This window comes from Mastomys coucha, unplaced genomic scaffold (assembly GCF_008632895.1).
Source record: "Mastomys coucha isolate ucsf_1 unplaced genomic scaffold, UCSF_Mcou_1 pScaffold22, whole genome shotgun sequence".
NCBI lineage: Eukaryota > Metazoa > Chordata > Mammalia > Rodentia > Muridae > Mastomys > Mastomys coucha.
In genome coordinates this window covers 118,693,055-118,709,407 of record NW_022196905.1, presented here as the reverse complement: position 1 = coordinate 118,709,407, position 16,353 = coordinate 118,693,055, and positions in this window count along the sequence as shown.

Genomic DNA, 16,353 nt, shown 5'->3' with positions numbered 1-16,353 from the left:
ATCCACAAGAAACCCCACCCAGGGGCCTTTAACTAGAAATGGTTCTTGTCTTTCAAAGAATAAAGGTGGTGGCAGTCCTCTCTGGACTGTGAAGGACAGTATGGCTCCTTTACGTTGATGCTGGCTGACTTCTGGAAAGTTCCTTACACCAATACACAGCTTCCCCTGGAAGGAACCAAACTGTACTGGGTAACATAGAAGGCATATGGACACCAATGGACAGGGGAAAAAAAAAAAACAGCCTTATTTCAAATGTCAAATACCAAGCGAACGCCCACACAGGTGACCACAGCCAGGACTTCTGATCTATAGGGATCTGCAGCCACAGGCCCCGCTGCTGCAGTCCACTGAAAGGCAGTACTGTCACGCTTGACTCCTCCTGATGCCAGATGGCCTAGAGACAGAGGTCAGAGGTCAGAAAAGGGCAAAAAGCCTCCATAGACATGAGCCAGGCTGGCTGCAGGCAGCTGCCAAGGATCTTAAGAGGGAGGCCCTAGCAATGGGATTTTTTTTAGGATCTGAGCACCCCATCTAACCAGTGCTACAGGAAGGGTAGTGCCAGGCCAATGCTGGCTCCACTCTGAGTTCTAGACCTCAAGGTTCTGAAGTAGGGGGATTCTGGAGGCAAGAAAATGACAGGGGACACAGATATGTCACAGGAAGGGGAGGTGGTGTGGTCCTGACATGCACTTGTCTCAGGCTTGGGAAAAGGAGCCATCTACGCCGTGCGCATGTGCGCATGTGCACACACACACACACACACACCCTCTGAAAGGAGAATTGTGTAGTGTGTTTCCCTGGATGCTTTGCAAGGAGAATACATCACTGCTAGAGGAAAAGGCTAAGTGGGTAAAGCATGGACACAAACGGCCTTCCTTAGGGAGCCATGGGCCACAAGTGGACTAAGGTCCAAGTTCCAGTGAACTTCCCTAGAGCGGGGCTGGACCCTCACAGGCTCCTCACAAAGGCGTACACAACAACTGAACTTAAGGCCTGCAAACTAGCCTGAACACTCAAGGTGAGTATTTTTTTTCCCTCTGTTGTTCGATAAAGTAGATGGAGTCATGGAGGCTCAGAGAGGTCACCTGACTTGCCTGAGGTCACATAGCTCTGATGGATGTGGGGGCAGGCTGTCACTGGACCCCAGAGGGTCATGAAATGTATAAGGCAGAACCGTTGGCGTCCCGTGGCCTTCAGAGAAAGCTCCAAAGCTAAACAGGCAGCCCCAAAGAAGCCAAGCTACAGTGTGAGGTAAGAGCAGGGACCTGTGAGGGCGCACAGGGTTGGGCACCCTGTTCTCAGTGAGCTGCGCACACACCGATCCACACATCTGTGTCCTGTTTTGACTCCACATACCAGGAGGGTCCTGGTGCCCTCCCCCCCCCACACACACACTTCCCATGCACAGTCTCTGGGTGCTCTCTCAAACAGGTTCCTGCTCAGCTCTTCCTGTGCCCCATGCATCCAATCTGAAAAGATCTGCCAATACAGAGAGTTGTGTCTCCGTGGGAGAAGAGATGCTGAACACTACCAGGCCTCGATTCACACAGTGTGAACAAGGGGTCGTTCCTGTAGAAGACTCGGCGGGCTAATGCTAGGGGCCTCCCTGGGGATGCAGGGAGCCACACACGGAGAAGTGACATCATTCCTAGGGTGGGCAAGGAGATGTGTCCCAAGCTTTAGGAGGTCTATGTGTTTCTTTTTCTTTTTTTTTTTTTTTAATATTTATTTATTTTATGTGTATGAGTACACTGTAGCTGTACAGATGGCCGTGAGCCATTATGTGGCTGCTGGGAATTGAACTCAGGACCTCTGCTCACTCCTGCCCGTTCCCTCTGGCCCCGCTTGCTCCTGTGTAATACACTGTAGCTGTCTTCAGACGCACCAGAAGAGGGCATTAGATCTCATTACAGATGGTTGTGAGCCACCATGTGGTTGCTGGGATCCGAACTCAGGACCTTCGGAAAAGCAGTCAGTGCTCTTACCCGATGAGCCATCTCGCCAGCCCGGTATATGTGTTTCTTTCATCAAATTCCAAAAAGGGGCTGTCTCAGTTAGGCTTCCTGTTGCTGCAAAGAAACACCATGACCAAAAGAAGCAAGTGGAAGAAGAAAGGGTTCCCCTGGTGGCTCAGCCTGCTTTCTTGTAGAGCCCAGGACCACTAGCCCAGCCATGTCATAACCCACGATAGGCTGGGACCTCCCCCATCAGTCACTAAGAAAATACATTAGAGCTGGATCCTATGGAGGCATTTTCTCAATTGATGGTCGGTCCCTCCTCCTTTTAGGTAACTCTAGCATGTGCCATGTCGACTTAAACGAGCCAGCCCGGGGGCCTTTGCAGACAGCATAGAAGTGCACCCCTGGGTGGGTTGGTGAGGCCCGCCTTCCACCGGAGCCCCACCCCACACTCCCAAGCTGTATGTGAGTCCTTAGAAAGGGTCTCCTTACACACACATATATACAAACAAACCCTCTCACACACATGTACACACAAACATACTGTATCAATACACATGAACACACACATATGTACACACCCACTCACATGGCCATGCACACTGTTCTAGTTTTGGCTCCTGTTGTTGTGGTAAAACACTTGAGTAAAAGCAACCCGGAAAGGGTTTATTCAACTCACAGCTTCTAGTCTAAGACTGGGAGAAACCAGAGCAGGAACTCAGGGCAGGAACTGGAGGCGGGAACTGAAGCTGAGGCCATGGAGGGATGTGGCTTACTAACTTGGTTTCCCTGGCTTGCTCAGCCTGCTTTCTTTCTTTTTGCTTTTCTTTTTCTTTCTTTTTGCTTTTCTTTTTCTTTCTTTTTGCTTTTCGAGACAGGGTTTCTCTGTGTAGCCATGGCTGTCCTGGAACTCACGCTGTAGACCAGGCTGGCCTTGAACTCAGAAATCCGCCTGGCTCTGCCTCCCAAGTGCTGGGATTAAAGGCGTGAGCCACCACTGCCTGGCTCAGCCTGCTTTCTTATAGCACCCAGGACCACCTGTGGCATCATCCATACTGAGCTGGGCCCTCCCACATCAATCACTAATCAAGAAAATGTCTCACAGACATGCCCGCAGGCCAATCTGATGGACTCTAGTTTGTCAAGTTGACAAAAAAGAAAAAAAAATATATAAATATACACATATATACATATACATATGTGTGTTTACACACATATATACATATATAAGTATACAAATGTACACACACACACACACACACACACACACACACACACACGGCATGAGTGAAGAGAAAAGGACAGAGGAAGGACCAAGAGTGGCCTTTTCTCTGCGTAGCCAATGCTGTCTTGCCTGTCCTTGGGGACACTGACCAGGAAATGTCACTGAAGCCAGGCACCTCACAACTGTGGCATTCCAGACTAGATGTCTCAGCAGGCCCCTCAACCTGGACCAGAGCCCATTCCTCTTGCCTAGGGGACTAGGGTTGTCTCTGGAATCTAGCCTTGCCTGGTAGACTGTCCCTCAGTGCTTGGCTTAGGGTCCAGCTTGAGCCACTGATGTCCCTGCCTGGCCATCAATGCTGTCCCGTGGGCCTCTGTCAGATAACGCACTCAGCTCTCACTCCCAACTCAATGAGAGAGAGAGGCAACAAGAGTGTGGTGACAGGGCAGACTGGGGGCCCCAGGGGCTTCATGCAGAATTACAAGAGAGCTGCATGAGCCTCCAGAGCCTGGAACTGTCCTGGGCCTCCCTTCCCACTCTGGGAGGCTCCTCCTGGTTGTAGACTTGCTGCTTTACACCTCAGGCTTCAAGGAGCTGCTGGTGAAAAGGTCCTTTCTCCACTGTCCCCCCACCCCCATACACAGAAACCTATTTATGTTCTGAGTGCAATTAAAGGAAACCTGGCGGGAAGCAGTCAACAGTGAGGGTCATTAAAACACAGAACACCCTGCAAGCCAGGTGTGGCCACCAGCCAACCCAGGGTTCCTCAAGTAGCCAGAGGGAGGCCCTGGTTTTTTGTTTTGTTTTGTTTTGGAAAGTAGAAAGAGTCCTGTACTAAAAACCCAAATTTGAAGCCCTTCCCCTGTCCCAGCCCTTGGATGTGAGTGTGTATATCCAATGGGCACATCTCACGTCCACTGTCCACAGCAAAGCCATTTAAAAGTCAATGCATGCTTTCTGGATCCTCAGCCCCGCTTGGGCAGGCCCTTCCAGGGACAAAGATGGTCTGTCCAGTTCGAGAGCCCTGAAGGAGAGGTGTCTATGTAGGGGGTAAAGTTGCATAATTTCTATTCCTATCAGATCACACCAGTTTCCCCGGTAATGTTGTTCAAAGCAGCTTCTCTTTCTTACCCGAAACTCAAAGGACACGGAATCCCCCCATGGGTGACAGCTCACCATGGATCTTGTGTGTCTCTGCAGTTGGCTCTGAGGCCCAGCAGCCCTTTCGCTCCTCTCAGCATGGCATTGTGCTTATCTCAAGAGCAGCTTTGAGAGGCAGAGAGCGTAGCGTGGCATCCAAGGGCACGCTGACTGTGTGCACAATAAATCTTGTGTGGAAAAAAAAAAACCCAGCAGACTGTAAAAGTGCTGGAGCCAGACATGGTGGCGCACACCGTCACTAGGAAGTGGGATCAGGAGGGTTAGAAGTTCGAGGTCATTCTTGACTACACAGGGAGGGTCAGGCAAGTCTGGACCATGTGACCTTGGTGGGGACCGGGGGCGGGGGGGTTGGGGCAGCCTTCTGACACCCCGGAACACCAAGAAGAGCTCTCTGGGCTACTGTCCCCTCGAAGGGTGATGTGTGAGCTTGACAGTCCAGTTTCCCAGTTGAAAGGACAGAGGGCTATGTGTAGGAAGCTGCCTGGCCTCACACCTAGGTAACAGGAAAGGCAGAGTTGGGATGCCAGGTCCTCTGTGGGGGGCTAGGCAGGGCATCTAGCCTGCTGGGATTAAGGCATGCACACTAAGCTTGGCTTTTTTTTCTTTTCTTTTCTTTTCTTTTTTTTTAAGAGTTCATTTGTTTGGTTGCTTGCTTTGTTTATTGACAAGGTCTCACCTTGTAGCCCAGGCTAACCTCATACTTGTTACCTCCCTGTTGTCAGTCTTCCAGGCACTGGGATTCCAGGCGTGTGCACTAGATCTGGCTGCGGTACACCCTTTACATGAGAAAGCGCCTGAAGCGAGGCAGAGAATGAAGAGAGGAGGCCAAACAGAGAAGGTCAAGAGATAGAGGGCTCTGGGGGAGCAGCAGTGAATGCTCCAGTTGGGGAGCGCGGCAGAAAGCAGGGAAGGCAGCTGTGCTAACAGCAGGGTAGTGGGAAGTAGGGGGGTGAAGGCAGCTGGGCCTGGGCCCCTGAAGAGCGTGTAGAACAGAGAGCCCTGACTGTGGGGTGTGCGCCCAGCCACCGTGGGCAGCTCTGAAGGGAGCGGAAGGGTCTGGCAGGGAGTTATAGCTCACACCCGTCACAGCAACAGGCGGCCGAGCAGCCCTGTACAACTGGAGGGTGTGCAGGTCCCTGGTTCAAAAACAACTTTGTTCCCTACCCCCCCAAAAAAGCTTCTTCCCTAGCTCTGAGTGCTTCCGTCAGCACTTGGAGGTTCCAAGCTTAGGCGCCATTTCCTGGGGGCCAGAGAATTCTTTCCCACTCCAGTCCTCCGTGTCATGCCACAGAGAACTTGGTGCTGCCCCATTCCAACCCCGAGGACTTAGAGATGCAGCGGCTTGCCAGGGGGACAACCCTCTTTGGGAGGCAAACCTGCAGCTTGGCCTTGGAGGAATTCAGTCAGAGTGGATCCTTCTTTCTTCTGGAAGGTTCCCTGGCTGCTGTTTACCCCGGTCTCCTGGCCTTCCTCCCTAGCTCTTCGTGCTGTTTTTCTGGCTTACTTAGTTTGGTGACATTCATGGGGGGAAAAATATTGCAGCGAGTGGGAAGGTCTTGCTCAAAATCCAAATGGAGAAGAAAAACAAGAGCAGAGAAGGTTAGAAAATAAAAGATGGAAAAGCCTGGCTTGAAGCTGTGACTGTTATCCCAGCGTTTGAGAAGCGGAGAAGGCTACATAGTAAATCTGAGGCCAGCCTGGGCTACAGGACCATGTCTCAAAAAAAAAAAAAAAGGTGGTATGGGGAGTGGGGAGAAGGAGGAAGGAGGAGAAGGAGAAATGGGAGGAGGAGGGAGGAAACGGAGACAGACATGCTGAATTCTTTTGTTCAACAATTTCCTGAATTCTCTGGTTAACTGATTTTTCAGCACAGAAGCAAACCGAAGCTCTGCAGAGAGGAGCTTCGCTGGGGAAGCCATCCTCATGGGGAGTGCCAGACTCCTGGCACACGGATGGAGCAAAGGAGGAAGGAGCCTTTGCTCAGAAGCCAACAAGGGCAGGGAGCCGGTCATCTGGAAGTTTCCAGTGATCTCCGCTCTCGGCTGGGCTCCGGAAGCCAAGCCCACATTTTCAGCGAGGCTTTAAGAAGGAAAGCAGGGGAGATAAGACCTGTCTCTCTTCCAATGGAGGGCTTCCGTGACCTCCTGTCTCACTGCCCCTTGCTCAGCCGTTCCACAGCCCTATATCCCTGTTCAACCCTTTCTTTCAAAGAGCATTAGGCCTTCAGAAATGGTGGGGTTCCCCTCCTGACCCTCAGCAGCTGGAGGGGGCCGGCGTATGGTAGGTGTGTCGACCGACCATCAGCAGATCTTTCAAGTTCAAAGCATCTCAGAAGAAATAACAGAGGCCCCATTGCGTTCTAGAAGGCTCCGTCTCCCGGGGGGTTTCTTTACGGGAGAAGGTGTAAGTTTGCTTTTGCTTTTTTTATTTTTTATTTTTTTTTTTCGCCCTATAGGCAGTTCAATGAATGCGACTCTTGTATGAAGCCCAGCATGGACTAACCAGGGCAGTGGGGCGTTACAAGGGAGCAATTGTGGGGAGTGATGGGAAGCCCTTGAGCTCCAGCAACTGCTTGCTGGCACCTGAGAGTGGCTACTGAACAGCCCGGCCCTGCCTTCCCACACTGCTGGGAACCGTCTCTTCCCAGCCTTTCCTTGTTAGCTCGCCTTGTGTTCTGCCCAGATAGTCTACTACTCTCGGGTCTTCTCCACTGTATGTCTCTGTGAGCGGCATGTCACGGAGGACCTTGCGGAAGCCATTCAGCTGAATGGCAAGGACAGAGCCCAGTGGCCAGTCTACACAAGTTGACACTGGTTATATTAATCCAGCCCCTCTAGGCTCTTTAAAAAGATGGTTATAAGGCCTTTGATCTTGTGGTTGGCTTGGCTCAGATTTCTCTATCTTGTTCTTTCCAGCCTCTGTGTGTGTGTGTGTGTGTGTGTGTGTGTGTCTTCGCGTGTGTGTGTGTGTGTGTGTGTGTCTGCACGCGTGTGTGTCTGTGTGTGTGTGTATGTATACTGGTAAGCAGTATATGTGTGCAGACATGTATATGTGCATACCAATGCATATGTGTGTGTGTGCATGTATGCATGTGTGTACTGGTTGTGTACATACACGGGTGTGCATGTGTGCCTACCTGAGTGTACATGTATGTGCTGGTGAGCAGCTTGTATGTGGAGACGAGAGCTCAACTGTTGGCTTTTTGAGATAGTGTCCATTGCTGACCTGGAACTCACTTTCTAGGTAGTCAGTGGTAAGGCAGCTTTGCCAGACTCTTCCTCCCCAGCACCAGGCTCACAAGTGTGCAGCCACACCTGATTTTTTATGTTAGTTTATGAAAGCACACACAACTCCTCATGCTTGTGAGGCAAGCACTTTACTGACTACCCAGCCCCACCTGGAAGTTCCTACCCATGGAACCGAAATTCAGGGGTCCTTAGAGGCCCCTCTCTTGGGCCTGCTGTCCTGTGCTGGGTGACAGTTGGTGCCCATGGTGGCTCCCCTGGTATCACAGGGGACACTATAGGGAAATCCCCTGTATGGGGCTGGCATGTGTCTCTCTGTTGTTTACAGGTCAAGAGCTTTCATCACAACGGCTGCTCCAGAGTCACCTTGTGGCTCTCTTGGCTCATGCTGCTGTGTTCTGCCCTGGACACCCTGAGGCCTAGTTTTCTCACAGGACTCTGTGGATGGATGCTCTGTCTGCTCCAAACAACTGAGGGCCCAGAAAACCTGGGATCCTCCGTGTGAAGGTGTCGTTCTGACAGCAGCTGTGTTCCTGGCCACCCAGACTCGGATGCAACCAAGATGGCCTCTCGCAGCTGCACGGAAGTAGAAACCCGCAGGCCTCAGATGGCGGTGGGGAGGCTGTCTACAAAAGAGAGCCAGGAGCCATAAAGAGGCAAAGGGAATTTGCGTCCATAACAGGCATGACCTGATGTGTCTTCATGGTGTACGGTTCTAAAGCAGACACAACTGTGGAGATGAAGATCCAGGGGTCTTAGAGGAGTCCAGAGAGCGGTAAGGAGGAGTGGGGAGCACAGAGGGGCTCAGGGCTGTGAGCTGTGCTGTATAGGTTGGAATGGTGGAGACCTGTGTCCACCCTTGGAGAGCAGGGTGCTGGGGGCACATACCTTTAACCCCGCACTCCAGCAACAGAGGCAGGTGTGTCTCTGAGTTGAAGGCCAGCCTGGTCTACAAAGTGAGTTCCAGGACAGCCAGAGCTACACAGAAAAAAAAAAACAAAACGGTATCCTGAAAAGACAAAGAAACCCAAACTAAACCAAACCAAAAAGCCAAAAAGCCAAAACAACAACAAAAAACCCTCGGAATCTGTGCCAGAAGAGTGATGCAACTGGGGGAGTTAATCAGTTACTATGTATCAGATTGACTAGGCTGAAATGCACACAGAGGTACTAATGCAAGGGAGATGCTCATAGGAGCCAAAGAGGAAGAGGATGGGCAGGGACCGGAGATTACCGGTTTTTTGTACTCCCTGCTTAAGTTCCCCAAACTACCTTAAAAATAGTCTATATGCTTTAAATACGCCAGATGATCTATATAAACAATCTAGGCTTGAAATCTAGCTGTGTGACAAACTAGATGGGTCTTCCTGTGCCTGTCGCTCAACCTCTCTGGGCCCTGTGCTTCCTCATCTGTCACCAGAGGTCTCACCAGCTCTTCAGGTCTGTCTCTCAAATGTGTCAGAAGCATGGAGAAGTGGGGATGGACATTGGGTTTGGTGACTGTCTACACATCTTGACTTGTCATTTAACCTTTGGACAATATCTTTCATCTCTCTGTCTCAGTTTCCTGGTCTGTAAAATGGGCCACACAACAGCACCTCCCACAAGGCTGTGACGTGCCAGATGTTTGGTAGGAGAATCAGCCCAGAAGAAGTGTTGTAGAAGGGCTGGCATTATCATTGTTGCTATTATCATTACAAATCACTGTCACTAATACTTGGCTCCATAGACAGCCACTGGTGGTAGTTGTCGCTTTAAGTGGCCCAGGAAATCTGGGATAGGACACAGGCAAGTCTTTCCCTGAAAATTAGGTATGGGTACAAACATGTCCGGCTTACTTTCAAGGAGGTGGGGACACCCCAAGTGGCTGGTTCCAGTTCTCCAACCCCCCCGTTTTCACAGGCCTCCTAGGGGAAGACTGTGAGCCCAGTCACTAAGGAGGGTCAAACTGTTGGTCAGTAGGCATTTGTTCTGAGAGGAAACATTTGGTCAGGCCCAGATCTTGTTCCCAGGCTGGCCAACTGGACCCCTCCCTGTGCTGCTGGGACCTCTGCCCTCCACACTTTCCTCCAGCTGCTTGATGTAGGCTTGCATTAATGACCCCTGACCTCAGGGCACCTCAGGGCGTGCATCAGAAACCAGGAGCAGGGTTGGACAGGGATACCATTGGCCAGTTGGCAGAACAGCAGGTCCAGGAGCAACGGAGATCCAGTGGCTCTGCTTTCCTCACACGCATGGCCAGGCCTGGCACTCCTGCTCACTTCTGTGTGTCTTTGCTTCCTGTTTCCCCAAGTGGGTTGAAACATTGCGAAGGCACGGAGTGGCTTCTGTACAGTGTTCCCAAGTGGACAGGGTGGGCTCACTCAGATTGTTCACAAGGATGGACGGTGGCTGGCTGGCTGGCTGGCTGGCTGGATAGAGATGAGTAGACAAGCCAATAGATGGTTAGATGGAGAGATGAGTAGATGGATTAATGAATATATGAGTGGATGGATAGATGGATAGAATGGCAAATAAGTGGACAGAAGTATGAATGGATGGATGGATGCATGGATGCATGGATGCATGGATTCATGGATGCAAGGATGCATGGATGCATGGATGGATGCATGGATGGATGGGTGGATGGATGGATGGATGGAAAGTGGATTGACTGTCAGATGGATAGATGGATAGGTGGATGGACAGATAGGTGAGTGGATGGATGGACAGATGGATAAATGAGTAGGTGGACAGATGAGGTCCCCTTCGTCCTCCTTCATCTGGGGTGGCATTTGTGGAGCATCATGGACCAATCCCCCCTACTCCCTTCTGCTCTCGGATCCATTCTCAGCTCTTGGTATCACATCCCAACCCTAGCCTGTCTCTGCTTTTTTTTTGGGGGGGGGGTGTCAATCGTCAACTTAAACCCACCTCCACCTCCACGGTACAAATGTACCCAAGTTCCTACACAGATACTGTATTCCTGTCAGCCCTGAAGACAAGCTGAGGAACAGCCATAGTGGAGTCACAGAGCCCTTCAGGAAGGACCCTGAAGGGTAGGCACAAGGCGGGGTGCCCTGGGAGACGAGTGGGCATGGCCCACGGACAATCATACCACCACCCGTGACCCTCCATGGGGCTGTTTCCCTCATGGGCAGAAATGAAAACAACCTCAGACCTGTCCTTGCCAGGCTAGACCCTTGGGACCATAGCCATGAGGGAGACTCACAAAGCAACCAGTATCTTGAAAGCGCCACCCCACCCCACCCACGACAGAGCCTTAGGCCCAGGCAATGTAGTTTGCTCAGCTGCAGATAGAATGCACACAAGCTGACTGGCCAGCAGCTCTGGGCATTAAACCCGACACCTTCCAGATGCCCAGAGCTGCCTGTTAGCACTGTCCACACACATTCCATCTCCAGGTACACACACGCACTCACACACAGCCGCTCACACACAGCTGCATAAATTTGGCATCACACAGAAGGCCAGGTCACGACTGTAAAGTCCACACCCCCCACCCCCTCTTACGGTGAGCCTATGCCTGAGTTGGGAAGTTATGAGCTGGATTTCGGTTCAAGGTGCACTCCCCAGCAGCTGACCATCTTTTTTCTCTCCGGGGTGCAGATTGGGTGGGGGCAGGGAAGCTACTGAGCCCACACTTTCCACACTGGAGTAAACCTAAGATCTCCAGCCCTGAAAGAGGGAGGCTTAGTGGAAGGTAGGGTTCCCCTGGCTGGCCACTCTGGTCCCAGCTAGGTTCCAACAATCTGTGTGGTCCCAGATGCGCAGAGGCCAGGCCCCACGTGCCTGTGATGACTGTTACAGGGCTGCTTTTTGTTTGGTTTCTGAGGTAGTCATTGGTCTCCATACCCCATCTTGACTTGCGAATGCTGGGATTACAGATGGGTACTGTGGGAACTGCTGTATCCAGCTTTACGGGGATTCAAACTCAGGACCGCAGGTGGCAAGCACTTTCTGGCAGAGCCATCTCCCCAGCCCCTTACCCCCATTCTCACCAGTGTCCCCCCCACCTCTCTTCAGGCTCCTCTGGGTGCTCCCTTGGTTTGTTGATTGTGTGCTTTTTTTCTCTTCTTGCTAGACTATGTGTGGTTCGAGAGCTTGGCTGGGGTAGTCACCTGCAAGATTGGCCATTCTAGAAAAGATGAAAGGTTACCGCACTCACCCTGGGCAGTTTGGGTGTCACTGGGGGAGACCAGGAGTGTCTCTCAGTGCATAAGGGGGTCATGTGAGTTGCTTTTGTTTTGTTTTGTTTTGTTTTGTTTTTCGAGACAGGGTTTCTCTGTGTAGCTCTAGCTGTCCTGGAACTCACTCTGTAGACCAGGCTGGCCTCGAACTCAGAAATCTGCCTGCCTCTGCCTCCCAAGTGCTGGGATTAAAGGCGTGTATCACCACTGCCTGGCGAGTTACTTTGTTTAATGCAGTGTGATTAAAAACAAAACAAATAGATGGGCAATGGTGTCCCACGCCTTTGAACCCAGCACTTGGGAGGCAGAGGCAGGCAGATTTCTGAGTTCGAGGCCAACCTGGTCTACAGAGTGAGTTCCAGGGCAGCCAGGGCTCTACAGAGAAGCCCCGTCTTGAAAACAAACAAACAAAAACAAATAAAGACTAAAGGAGAAGGTTTTGGGGTTTTTCAATGTTTTGTTTTGTTGTTTTTGGCTCCCAGTCTGAGTGGGTGTGAAGACCAGAAATTAGCTGGTCACATTGCTTCCACAGACAGGATACAGAGAGCCAGCAGGAAGCAGGGTCAGGCTACCAAATCTCCAGGCCAACCCCTGGTGACCTACTTCTCCCTTCTAGGCCTGTGTCCTAAGATCCCAACTCTCTAGTACAGCCGCGTGTAACAAGTATTCAAACACGTGAGCCTGCGGGGACATTTCACATTCCAGCTACGGGTCAGGTTACCACAAGCTCCCTACCAGGCCTCCAGGAACAATTGAATGTCCCTTTTGGTGTCATAAATCTCTTGGACAGTCAGATGAAGCCCAAGGAACTCTCTTAAGAATGTGTTTCAGGGAGCTGGAGAGATGGCTTAGTGGTTAAGAGCACTGACTGCTCTTCCACAGGTCCTGAGTTCAATTCCCAGCAACTACATGGTGGCTCACAAGCATCTGTAATGGAATCTCATGTTCTCTTCTGGTGTGTCTGAAGACAGTGACAGTGTGCTTACATACATAAAATAGATAAATCTTAAAAAAAAGAAAAGAAAGAAAGAAAAGAAAAGAATGTTTCAGGGCTGGAGAGATGGATGGAAAGTTAAGCTCCTGTCGGGACCAAGTTTGGCTCCCAGTACTCATGGGTTGGCTCACAGCTACCTGTAACATTAGTTATAGGGACTCTGACTCCCCCTTTTGGCCTCCTCAGGTACTGCACACACATGTAAGGTACATATACACGGAGTCACAGACATATCCAACATAAAACCAAATGAATCTTTTATTTATTTACTTTTATTTTATGTGCTTTGATGTTTTGCCTGCACGCCTATCTGTGTGAGGGTGTCAGACCTTGGAGTTACAGACAGTTTTGAGCTCCCATGTAGGTGCTGGGAATTGAACCCTGGGTCTTCTGGAAGAGCAGTCAGTGCTCTTAACTGCTGAGCCATCTCTCCAGCTCCCTCCCTCCCTCCCCAAGCAAATGAACCTTTTAAAAGATCCTTTTAAAAGAAGGGTTTTTTTTTTCAATGTGCAATATTGGACATTGAAAGCCGGGACGCTCTAACTAGACAGGTCTCTTCATAGAGACTGGGGAATGGGAAGGCCTTTATGCTACTCTGAGGTACTGACAAGAGTCAAAGCTATTTACATGTTACAGCAAGAGCTCTAACATGGAGGCGGCTCTCTCTGCTCTTATCCTCCCTGGGTATAAACCCCAGGGCCACTGACAGCTATGCTTTGTGGCCTTTGTCGTTAGCAGAAGAGAGGCTATCGAGGGCGATCAAAATGAGCATAGATTGTCCCTCCATCCAAGGTCTGAGAGTCTAGGTTCTGAGCAGGGAGCCATAACTTCCTCCTTAAGGGGAGCCCCACTCACAGGCTGCCGGTGGAATGTGGGGCTGAAGAGCCCCCCCCCACACACACACCCCAGCAGCTCCTGTGTCTGTTCTCCAGGGGTGGCTTTCCACAAAGACCTTCAGTTAGTGTTCCTGAAGAGATAAAATAGCAGCAGTAACAGGTGCAGTGACAAGCGATCCCAAGGACATTACTAGTGGTCTGGTAGAGCCCCCAAGTCTATGGCAAAAGCAGGCTATAACTAAGTCCACGCATCCGAGTGACTCCCCCTTGGCCAACCCTCCAGATACTCTGAATAGAGGGGCTTCTCTTCTGTACTTGGGAGCCTTCCAGAAGCCACCTGAGAGGGGCTATTGTAAGGTACCTCAAACCTCCTCCATCTCGATGGGGCTCCACCTGACCAGTCCCTTCTCTCCCAGCCCCAGCTGCTAAGTCAATGGCCTGGTTCTTTCGCTCGAAAAGCCAGCCTGCCATGGAGCCTTTGGGAGGAGCTGACCAGAGGGTGAAGGCTGGGCAGAGCCCTGGTGACAAGCAACCAACCTGTTTGCCTGTCTCTTCATCCCCAAGGCCACTGTGTGTATGAAAAGCCTCGGCTATCTAAGCCATCTCTCTTCTGTGTGGGCCCAGGACCAAAGGCACGCAACACATTTTCCCTTGTAAATGAGTGTATTCTGGTGGGAATTGTGAGCTGAGCTGAGCTGTCTCGCTCCACTTAATATTTTACGGAAGATCTGAGTGAAGTTGGGGCTAAGAGGACCTAGACTCGAGAAGGGTTACAAAGCCACAGGTGTGAGAGTAAACGGAGACAGAGAAGAAACTGGACCCCTTCCTTTCCTGCCTTAAATGCTATCTTTTGCTATGTTTTCGTTTGTTTGTTTTTAATAAGAATTTCAACCAGCCTGGCATGGTGGCACACACTTGTCTTCTCAACAGTGGGGGAGGCAGAGGCAGGAGGATTACTGTAAGTTTAAGTCTAGGTAGGCCTACTTAGTGAGACCCTGTCTCAAAAAAGACAGGAAAAGAGAAAAAAGGAACTTCAAAAAGATGCAAAAGATGCATGGATACTGAAAAGTCACACACACACACACACACACACACACACACACACACCCCTTTCCCTGGTAACAAACTACCATTAAACAGAAAGTCAGGAACGCCAGGGAAAATTCTCAGCTGTGCCTCTTACAGGGAACCAAAGATCAGTGAAGACAAGAGACTCACAAGCTTGTACAGCTAGCTCCAGAAGCAAGCCTAGCTCAGCCCCCTGCACTGTCTGCTGAGTCCTATTTATACTCTCCAAATATCTGCATCCTCCACGGGTCTTGCCTCCCCAGGCGTCTTGCTCAGGCATTCGTGTCTGTCTCAGTTGACATCACTCTGTCAATCAGCCCAATTCCTCAGAAATGGCAAGAAGCAGCAGGATGCCACCAGAAAGTTTTTTGGTGCGTTTCTCCCTATGGAGTCCCGACAAACACAGCTCAATTACGAAATGTAAGGCAGACCAATACATGCATGTCATCAGGCAAGAAACTTTGCCATATGTCCTGTCATGTGCTTGCTTTAGCAGAACGTCCTCTCTCCTGTGTCTGCTTCAGCAAAACATTCCTTCACATGTTTAACATACTTTAGCCTTTCACACCTGTGTCCACTTTAATGAAACATTCCTTCACATGTTTGCCCCATCCAATACACCTGACTTTCCCAAGAACCCTTAAGTTTCCACTTCAGCTTTCCTTGGGATTGTACAGCTGGGGACACTCAGGATCCAATGTTTGTCCTGTGGTCCTGAAGCTTCTAAACTGTGGGGTAGAGGGTGAGACACCCCACTCCCGTACCCTCTCCTCAGATATTAGCAGCTGCCAGCTTGGTGAAGGCAGAAGAGATGCTGGGGAGGAAATGATGGATGATGAGGGAGAATGAATCAGTGTGGGGCACCCAGCATCAACCTGGAAAGGAAACTCCTTGGAAAGCAGGAGGGAGCTGCAGCCAGGGACACAGTGAGAATGTGCTCACTCATTTGTTTATTACTTTGCATTGGCCTGGCAAATTTACATAAAGCAAAGGCAAAGCATGATGGGGATGTGGCTCAGGTTGCCATGCCAGCAGGAAGGCCTGATCCCTGGAGCATGTGTACACACACACACACACACACACACACACACACACACACACACACACACGGTGATAGGTTCCTGTGTTTGCTGTGTCTGACTGAGATGGGTAGGTCCCTGGGCTCACTGGCCAACCAGCTTAGCCAAATCAATGGATTCCAGGTTCAGGGAGAGACTTTGTCCTCAATGGAATCCAGTCGTGGCTTGTGTGGTCTCCCACAGCTGCAGGGCATGGCACCACTTGCCTAGGCACGCACTTCTGGCTGTCACATGTCACACTGACTGGCTCAGGTGTTGACAGTTGTGAGGGTGAAGTGACAATGGGAACAGGGTTGAGCTTTGAGGCAGGTATGGTGCACATTAGCCTGGCTTCTTGCTGACATCTTGGTGGCTTATGACATAGAACATCAGGCTAGTGATGCCCACTGCCTCTCTGAGCATATAATACTGTTAGTTCTACAGGATCGTCTGGTGCTTGCTCCTGTAGGATCTCAGCTCCGTCTGCAAGATCTGTTACCAACAGTAAGGGCAGATGAAGCAGACAGGAAGCTCATCCAAGGTCCCATCGGGTCATAGTCTAAGGTTCCTAACAGACCCTCAAGTCTGTGTCACATGCCGCACAATGTCACCCAGGAC